We start from the raw sequence: 10,794 nt of genomic DNA on the forward strand, positions 1-10,794 counted from the left end.
CACTTGTAGATCATCTGTCTTCAAGAGAGCTTACCCAATCTACATCACTATATGCATATAAATCTCAAGACGATTGACGATATAAAAGAAGACCATGTAAAATAGTAATTTTGAGATAGCAAAATATTCTTTTTTACATTATCCCAATTTTGCTCAGTTGGAGCATGCATAAATTGACAAGGATGATTTACTACAAAGATAATATCAGGTCGTGTGATAGTGACATATTATAAGGCTCCAACAATGCTTTGATAAATTTGTGGATCGAACAGAGCAAGAGAGGATGAAGTTGTAGAGTTGTTTATAACAATTGGTGTAAAAACTGGACGTGCTCCATTCATTTTGGCTCTTTGGAGAAGCCCAGTAATGAATTGCTCTGAGAGGGAAGATAGTCTTCTTCATGTAGAATAAGTTCAATACTACGAAAAAATGAGCATTACTCAAATCTCAAGTAGGAAATTTTTGATTGAGAAGACTTAATATAGTTATGATATTCTTGTGATCATTGCCGATTATTAGGATGTCATCCACATAAATAAGAAAAAATATCATAGATCCATCATTATATTTGTGGAATAGAGACAAGTTAGTCTTTGATCTAGAAATCTTTGAACTTGTAACCAATTAGATAATCGATGAAACCATGAACGAGGAGCTTATCGAAGACTATATAAGGATTTCTTGAGTTAACAAACATGAGATAGAAATTATAGATGAATGAACCCAGGTGGTTGTTCTATAAATGCAATTTCCTCAAGATGACCATGAAGAAATGCATTTGAAATGTCTAATTATCGTACATGCCAATTAGAACTAACAACTATCGATAATAACAAGTCTAACAGATGTAATTTTGATGACTAATCTAAAAGTATCATTAAAGTCAATACCTGATTGTTGACTAAATCCTTTGGCTACAAGTCAAACTTTGTATCGTTCAAGAGAACCATTAGCTCGATGCTTAAGATAGAATACCCATTTAGAGCCCACAACATTCATGGAGGGAGTGCGTGGAACTAGGCTCCATGTTTCATTACGAAGAAGTGCATTAAATTCTATAGCCATTGTACTATGCCAATTTGGATCCTTATTTACTTATGTAAAATAAGTTGGTCCAATAGATTTTAAAAAGACCACAAGAGCTCATGGAAGGGGATGTCAAGTTGTGATTGGTGGATAACGTGTATAGATGTCACTTAATGGAAGCATGAGACAAGGAGCATTATCATCTGATGCATTTGTTGGCGATGAGGAAGTAGACTGACATGGTGATTTAGATGACGAACTTGTATTATCTGAGGATCAAGAACTAGAGAGAATATTATCTTTGACTGGTGAGGATTCTGAGATTGGATCAGTAACTTGAGGTGATTTTGATGGTATAGGGGAGTTATTAGAGAGCTCTGGAGGACCTAGGATGCATCACTTTCGACAATGGTAGGTGGCATAAAAAAGGTGCCACTTGTCTTTGGAGGAGAGATCGAAGAAGCTACTGAAAAAGGGAATAGAGATTCATCAAAAGTATCATGTCGTGAAATATAAAATCATCCTGTTGGTATATATAAGTAACGATAACCGTGGTGCAAATTGCTATAACCAAGGAAAATACATTGTAGTGAATGAGAGTCAAGTTTGGATTTAGAGTAGGGGCATAACCACGGATAACATGCACAATAAAAAATTTGAAGGAAAGTGTAATCAAGAGTTTGTCTATAAAGTTTTTCAAAAGGACACTTATGATTGAGCAATGGAGTAGGAAGTCGATTTATGAGATATATGGCAGTGCTAATAGCTTCATCCTAAAATTTAAGAGGAACTAATACATGATGGAGAAGTACCAAAACAGTTTCAATTATATATCTATGTTTTCTCTCAGCAGAGTCATTTTGCTCCGGAGTGTAAGGACAAGAGATTCGATGAACAATTTCACAAGAGACAAGATGATGATGGAGAGCTTGATACTCGCCTCCCCAATCAGAATGAAGAGAGATTATTTTATGATTAAAATAATATTTAACTTATTTTTGAAAATGACAGAATATGACAAATAAATCATATTTCCTTCTCATAGGATAGAGCCAAGTATTTACTAAAATGATCGATGAAGGAAACATAATATAAGAAACCTTAGTTAGATAAGATAGACGCAGGGCTCCAAATATCAGAATGAATTATTTTAAGTAAAAAACTAGAAACATGATGGAAAGAATAAAAAGGCAACTTATAATTTTTAACTTCCATGCATGACCTACATGAATGAAATGAAGAGGAGGTGAAGGAAGTAGGTAAACTATACATCTTGATGATTGTCTGAACAATACGAAGAGAAGGATGGCAAGTCGAGAATGCCAAGCTAGTTTATTTGTGCGTTCACCAATAAAAACTTTGATGGAAAAACTTTGAAGATAATAGAGACCATTTTTTATGCTACCATGAAATAAGATAGTATTTGTTCCTATATTTTTTATAAGATAATGATTGTGATAAAATTCAAACACGATATTGTTGTCAAAACAAAATTGACGTGTGGAAAGTAAACTTTTGGTAATAGATGAAACATGAAAGATGTTGCACATGTGAAAAGACGATTAGATAAATGAATGTATGTGTTTCCAAGATTAGCAATTTGCAAACCTGAACCATCGCCTACTTGAACCATATCTGAGCCATAATATGACATTACGTTTGTAAGGATATTATAATTTGATGTGACATGACATGATGTGTTGCTGCAGTGTCAATATACCATTCTGTAGTTGAAAACTCTAGGGGTTTACCATGAGTAGACATAGATGAGAGAGCTTTAGGAAAGACTTGTGAAGCAGTTGATTGTCTTGAAGTTGAACGGTTGCCCACTTGTACAGTGTCAGGACCATGATAGGAGGAGGCTTTTGTAAGAATATCATAATCTGATGTAACATGATGAGTTGTTCCAGAATCTGGATGTCATCCTCTAGCAAAATTTAAATCAAATTTTTTATAACATCGATGAGTAAAGTGACCATTCTTGAGACAAATCTGACAATGTCCTCATCCTCGACCTTGTCCTTGTCCTCGTCCTCATTCTCATCCACCTTGATTTCCTTGATTTTGTTGATGATGGGTAGTACTATCAATCTTGTAAGTTGTATGTGTCGAAAGAGCAAGAGAATTTGAGATCCTTTGAGATTGTAATTATAGAAGTATCTCATGCGAAAAGAGCAAGTCATGAAGGGTATCAAGTGACACTTGATCTATGTGAATAGTTATGCTAGGAATAAAGCTATCATATTGAGGCCCCAATCCTGTAAGAACATGTATTAGTAAATCTGGATCTGAAATAATGGCCGATCGTAGCTCAATTATTGGCAATGATCTTGATTGATTGCATATATTCATTGATAGACTTGTTTCCTTATTGCACCGATTGTAATTGCATGCGAAGTTGAAGAACACGTGCTTAAGAGTGTGAAGCAAAGGTTCAAGCAAGAGCTTCCCATATTTGATGAGAGCTATCAAGCCCTATAATTGTAGGAAGTATAGACTCACTAATCGTTGAAATCAACCATGCCATAATTAATTGATCCTTCTTGCTCCATATAGCATAGTTTGAATCGTCTTCTTGTGGTTTAAGAGAAGTACCATCAACAACTCCAAGTAGATCATGAATATGAAGTAGTGAAAGAAATTGCATCTTCCAAAGTAAATAATTATCATTGTTAAGTTTGATAGGTAAATAAGATATGACATTTAGGGTTAAGGAAGAGAGTTGTATCGCAAAATTTATTTCTATGGTGGATGATGGAGAAGAAAGTTATGACATTATACAAAAAAATAATGAATTGTGAAATGATAACTTATCTATGATGGATGGTGAAAAGAGGCGGGAGTTTAGGAGCAAAGTGTTGGTAAATTTGGCACAAATGATCAAATCTGAGTTTTGATGAATGACAAATGGATTAAAGTTAGATGTGTTGTTAATCTAACTTTGTTACCAAGTGTGCAGGGTTGACTAACTTGATGGGTCAATAAGATCTGACACCAGGCAATAAGTCCAGTCGGAATGTGTGATTCCCAATTGGAAAAGTCCAGATGTGAGATTCTGGCAAGAGGTCGGGATGTTCGATTCCTGTCGGGAGGAAGTCTGGATGTGCAATTCCAGTAGGAAGACCTGGTGAGTCAGATTAGATGTCGAGAAGTAACTCGACACTTGGTAAGTGAAGTTAAGTCACTAGAGGAGAGTGACTAAGTGAGGACGTATCCCGATTGAAGGGGCAGTAGGTGTCGGTCCAATTTAGGTCTATTTCGGAAACTTAAATTGAGACCCTAACTAGATCCTACTCTGGAGGACAGGGTCTAAGTTATAAATTAATCATAAGTATTATTGTGCTAACTTATTTTGCAGGTTAAATATCTTTGCATTGGATTAACACTTGTTGCAGCATAAAGGAAGCACAAAAAGCCTCGGATGAACAATACCCAAAGCGCCTTCCAGGCGATGGAAGACACCTTCAGTACTATTTATGGAAGGCACTTTCAGGAGTTTGGAAGGCGCCTTCCAACGAATAAAATCAAATTTCATCAATGATAAGGAGCAACTCTTTGCGGGATAAGATTTTACCTATGAAAGGTGCCTTCAGGGCTATGGAAGACACCTTCCACACTCTATAAAAGAGATGCTTGACCAAGACTTTCAAATCATCAATTCTACAAGCTTCTACATATTCGATTGAGATTCCGACTACTCCTACTTCTTGCTGCTGCCCTGCTACGACTTTGCTAGACCCAACTAAGGGGTCGTCCAACACCGAGCTCAAGCCAACTGTCTATAAAAGAGTGTTGGGTAACAAAGTTTAAATTCTATACTTAATTGTTACAAAAGGAAAGTGTAGTGTATTACATTTATTCCTATGCTTTTGTACCGATCCTCTCTTCTAGCAATTCCGAAAGAGGTTATTAGTGGATTATCTATTGATAGGTATGCGAGACCTATGTCTTGGAGTAAGAGTTGCTAAAGACTCCGAACCAAGTGAAACTAAATTTGTCCTTTCACTACAAGAAAAACTCTCATAGACATCGGTGGAACAACAGCAGTTTTAAGTAAAAACCGATGTATTTGAGTATTTTACACTAGTTTTTCCAAAAATCGATGTCTATAAGCGTAGGTTTTGCTCATAGACATCAGTTTTTTATGCCGATGTCTTTGAGCGGCTTTTTTTTCGTTAATAGACACCGATTTTAATAGCGATTTTTAAAACCCGATGTCTATGATAAAATAAAATAATTTAATTTTCCCTCCAATACTTAGCCGAAATTTGCAACACTTCACTCTTCCCTCCAAACCTAAACCTATATCGTGCCGTGCACCGTATACTGTCGCGACGCCACCACCACTTTCCTCCTCGCCGCAGGCCGTCCAACCATCTCTCTCAGCTTCATCTCCTTCTTCCCCTTCTTAGATCGACGCCTCTTCCTCTCCCGATCAGGATTGACTCACGACACATCTCCTCCACCTCCTCCCTTTGGATAAGAAGAGGAACCCTTCTTCGCATTTCGAGAAAGGAGAGGTGACGAGTTGGTCTTGTTTTCTAGGGTTTCAGAGTAGTAGCGGCGGAGGGAGGGAAGATGAAGACGACTAGGGGGAAAGGTGATACTAAGTTCCACCGATCCGATGAAGACTACTTTAAATAGTCATCAAAGAAAATGGAGAAGAACCTCGACTACAGCGGAGCTTCCCCATGGACGCATCGGCGTTCGTGCAGATCGACCCGCTCCACTGGATCCTTGACATGAACTCCCTCGTCGGCGATGCCTACCGCGACGTTAGAGAACTCTGTGTGTTTCTCCTCCCAGCTTCGGCTTCCTCCTTCCCACCCAGCAAGGCCCTCGCCGTCTACTTCCAGCCCCTGGTCATCCCTTCCTCTTTTGCGGCGCCGTACACCCTGTTCGCCCATCGGACCTCCTCTCCCTCCCCTGGCTTGACCCTTCCGAAGAACCCCCCATTCCTGAACCTAACCCTAATCCCCTCCAGCTCATGCTCACCTCTGCCAAGATCAGTGTCTCAATCGAGGACCTCGCCTCCTTGCCACCCGTCGCTTACGCCGGCGCGGAGAAGAAGGCTGAGCGACTCGCTCTTAGGGTTGGCGAGAACCTCTTCAATTTCATGCAGTCCTTCTGCGGGATTGACGGAAGCTGGCTCGTCGTGCCCATGGATATCCTTGACCGGTGGTTCAAGAAGTTTCAGGAGCGAGCCCGGAAGGATCCCAGTTACCTCAAAGATTTCGCCTTGTGACAGACAGGTGAATGCCCAATCCCAAAGGTGCTGCTTTTTGCAAGGACCTCTTTCCTTGATGGCATCGCGTTTCATATTATATTTTGGTTGCATCTGATTTGCTTGAATTGTATGATACTTCCTCTTTTCACGCCTCTTCATTTTTATGTCTCTCTCAATTAATCCAGGCGGATGATCTTTGATGTCCACTTTAACCACCCATAATGTGTTTGTTGATTGTCCCCAACCAACTATAAAGCGATTTTGACATTGTTTGAAGTGAAGTTCTCAAAAAGTGATAGGATCTCAAGATATTATATATGGCAGGAGAAATAAGCTAAATTTTTCAGTAATTATTCCATTTTGGATTATTCATCTCATTGAAGTAGTAGCGTCTTTCTAATTTTCAGTGACAATCTAGAAAACATCAACTAGAACATGCATCAAGAAACACTAAAAGATATCTTAGAACATATTCTATGTGATCCAGATTCTCTAGAGATCATTTGCCTCATAGAGGTCCAAGTCATTAAGCAATGTGACATACGATTAAGATAACGATAAACATATATATATGTTCAAGTGTTTTTCTACTCTAACTCGGTTTCACTTTTGGAGCATGACCCATTGTAAAAGAGGTGTGAACAGTCTGCTATTGTTCTTACAACTCTAATAAGTTCACAATCTGTAAAAAAAAAATTCTTCTCTTGTGTGATCTTATTTGAGCTTATGTGTTATCTATATTTTTTTAGCTTCTTGTAGTGTGTAGGAGAGTGATTTACTCGAAAATTAGCTTATGATTGGAAATTGTTGCATCTCATCTCCTAAGGACCATGTCAAAGAATTGGATAAAAGGGGAAATTTACGAATAGATTTTCATTGAATATCAATATTGTATGCCAATCTTAAGTATAGTTCATCTTACTTGCGATTTCTTTTTTCATGAGATATTCATATCTTTAATCCAGCTAGGAAGAAATGTTCTTTTGCAAATTGTAACGTTAACTGTCAGTCATCGCATAGAGATATTATATTACGTTTGGTTAATTATATGATACTGCTTGCTGATGGTTATGAATTCTGTTCTTTTGGAGTTGTTTTATGATCTTTCATTGGTTATGTTTTTTTTTGGGGATTGGCTAGTTGAAGGATAAAAGTGTTTCTTTTTGTTGTGGAGTTTTGCTGGAAGATAGTTTTGAATATGATACAGAAGTAAAAGCTGGAGTCTTTTGAAGAAATGTCTAGTTAGTCACAATTTGCAAACAGTTCGTTTAGGCTTTCTTCTTAATTATCTATGAAACTATTTCGTTATTAAAAAACATTATCTTTTTTTGATTGCTCTTTTCAAAGCCATTGTAGCAAAAGTTTTAACATGTAGATCGACATCATTAGTTCAAAAGTAATAACTCCTTTCGGAGACAAACAAAAAATGGGAAGAAAAAACTTCTCAGTTGTTTACCTTCAATCCTTATGTTATGCTTTCTTTTGGCTGCAAAGGTTTATACTTGATATGGTTATGAGGTGGAGAAACTGCCTGCATTCTATAAACCATCGAGCATTCAAATTGATCCGTATAAATACCTTTGTGATTTATACTAAATATGTGCTTTCTCTCAAAATCTCAAATTAATACTATCCATTATGTTAGGCTGCACACGATGCTGCCACTGGACGTCTACAGTGACAAGATCAAGCTCCTATTCGACGCGGCGGAGGGGCAAGAAGCTGTGCGCCACCCTTGGGGTGGTCGGATCTAGTTCCACCGCCTCAATATCAAGCACGAGTCCAGGCTCGAATGCCTCATTAAGATGTTGGATTAATCTGGCGGCAATCTGCACTCCTGCTGATTATCACACCCGCCCACTAGACACCATCTTCAGTAATTTCATTGATGCTCTCCCAGTTGTTAGTTTTGAGACCCCTGGGCTTGTTCATTTCTAGTTGGATTTTTTTTGTACTCTTCTTTGGTATTGATTTAGTTTATTGTGGCATGTGCAAGTTAGGTATTGCTCAAAAAACAACAAGCGCGTCATTCACTTCTCAACATTTGAAGTGTATGGGAAAATGATAGAAGCTTCCTACCTAATGATCATTCCTTAGAAAGGTATCATTGGCATTTCTACATTTGAGATGCTATAAATTAATGAAACCATTTTCTTGATGATACTTTTAATTCTCCATTTCTTAATAACATTGCTTCTTGATGGTAATTCTCCATTACTATTATAACTTTATCATATGAGTTTAATATCTTGTCGTACATGGTTATTCCTACTTAGTATGCATGTAGATTTATATGCACATATCTATATATGTGATTTTTCTATGGTTGAGTCCTCTCTCAACTTTGTCATTTTGTTTCATTTGACTATATAGTAGTGTGGGCTGTGATAAACAGTCATCTTTTAAATCCTATGATTGTGTTTATTTTTCTAACCTTAACATATTTTCTATGATAGACCAAGAAAGAAAGGAAGAACGTGTGTGAGGTTGACATCTTGAAAAAGAATCCTGAGGCTATTCGAGAGCAAATTGAGAAGCTGGAAAGAATGAGTAAGTAATTTGGCCAAGATCCCCTTAAAATTCTTTTTTCACTGATATTGAATGTGGTCTTTTGATCTCATTAGTCTTCAACGTAACAGTTTTGTTTTTACTTTTTTCTAGGCATTCTTATAGTCCTCTTCTTTCTAGATTGAAATTTGATGCTTCTAGAATGATACATAAATAGAGGATCATGTTGGATCGAGAAGCGCTAGAGGGGGGGGGGGTGAATAGCGCTCGTGGCTATTTCTTTTTCAAATCGGAAAACTATCGGAGTTTAAAAACACGCAGCGGAATAACGAACAAACACACACAGAGAGACACGAGAGATTTTACTTCGTTCGGAGCCTAAGGCGACTCCTACTCGAAGGCCCGCGATCCTTGATCGCTTTCCGTGGGCAACAACTATAAGCTCGTAAAATGTACAATAAGATATTACAATTGAAAGAACTAAAACAAATTATACCGACAACAATAAAGTAGCAGAATCTGAAGCTCCGGGTTGTCGGGGACTTGTAACAGCACTTCTGGGCGTTTCTAGAGCAGCTTGTAGCGTAAGGATTGCTTGGAGTTCGTTGAAGAGAGTTGCTGGTCGAAACCCCTTATAAAGGGTGTTCAAGGCGCCTTCTACTGTTCACCAAGGCGCCTTGAATGGCCGAGTCAGCCGCGGAGATAAGGAGCGAACTGGTTGAACCTTATCACAGATTCAAGGCGCCTTCCACTGTTCACAGGGCGCCTTCATCTGTTCAAGGCGCCTTGAACAGCTTCTCGCAGCCAGCTCCTTGCCTTGCACCCGAGGCGCCTCCAAGCTCCATGGAGGCGCCTTGGACACTATTCATCCGAGACTTTAGGTTGCTCCTTTGCACCTGCAAGATATGTTAGTCCCAAACACTATCCTGCAACACAAAGTTAGCACAATAAACATTATAAAAGAAGTATAGATAGTCTCCGGACTGTCCGAGTCTGACTTCGGGTTTCCGACCGGAAACCCTAGGTCAACCCGACGCCTACTGTTCCCTCTACGGGGAACGCGTCCTCACCTACTCCACTCAGGAGATTTACCTGTTGCCAGTCTGGTCCTCCAGACCGACTGGACTTTCCGCCTAGGGTTACCACCCCCTAGGATCAAGGGTTACCGCCCCCTAGGGTTTTTCTCCACCTAGGGTTACCACCCCCTAGGACCTAAGGTTGCCTCCCCTTAGGGTTTTCCTCCACCTAGGGTTACCGCCCCCTAGGACCTAAGGTTGCCTCCCCTTAGGGTTTTCCTCCACCTAGGGTTACCGCCCCCTAGGACCTAAGGTTGCCCCCCCTTAGGATTTTCCTTCACCTAGGGTTACCGCCCCCTAGGACCTAAGGTTACCACCCCTTAGGATTTTCTCTTTGCCTAACCGCAGCTAGGACTTTCCTGAAATACTTATTCAACATGTTAGATCACCACAAACCTTAACTTTGAATCCTTTGCCATTATCAAAACTCAGGTTCGATCGTCGGATGCTCCCCGCACCAACAATCTCCCCCTTTTTGATTATGGCAATCGAAATTCAATGTTAAGTAATAATATGCAGTAAGATGTAAAGAAAAACATGGCATTACAAACTCTCCCTTAATATAATCTCCCCTTTGGATTTATTGTTCTCTTTTGAATTTCTCTACTCTCCCCCTTTGCCATATATCAAAAATAAGCTAGTTTTGAAAAAAAGACTTAACTTTTCAAGGCAAAACTTAACAGAGTTTGTTTGAAAAACTTAGGTACGAGGCAAAAAAAAGGGTAAGAGAAAAGCAACATCTTAGAATTGGTTTTAATAGCAACATTTTTGAAAATTTGCTAAGGAAAATAGTTTAAAAAAACTTTAAACCATTGATTTTGCTTGAGGAGATTATTCTGTTGGGGATCGGACGACCGGCTTGAAGGGGGGTTGGATAGACGGCGCCCCCAAATCGTTGCTTCCTACGTATTCGTTAGCACAGCGGAATACAAAGAATACAAATACGAATACTAAAGA

The 10,794-nt window shown here is 38.9% G+C and overlaps 1 pseudogene; it reads left to right on the forward strand.

The window, feature by feature from the left end:
• The first annotated feature begins 5,604 nt into the window (after positions 1-5,604).
• LOC122055101 lies at positions 5,605-6,311 on the forward strand (annotated as a pseudogene).
• Positions 6,312-10,794: the final 4,483 nt, after the last annotated feature.

The sequence above is a fragment of the Zingiber officinale genome, chromosome 3B (assembly GCF_018446385.1).
Source record: "Zingiber officinale cultivar Zhangliang chromosome 3B, Zo_v1.1, whole genome shotgun sequence".
Lineage (NCBI taxonomy): Eukaryota > Viridiplantae > Streptophyta > Magnoliopsida > Zingiberales > Zingiberaceae > Zingiber > Zingiber officinale.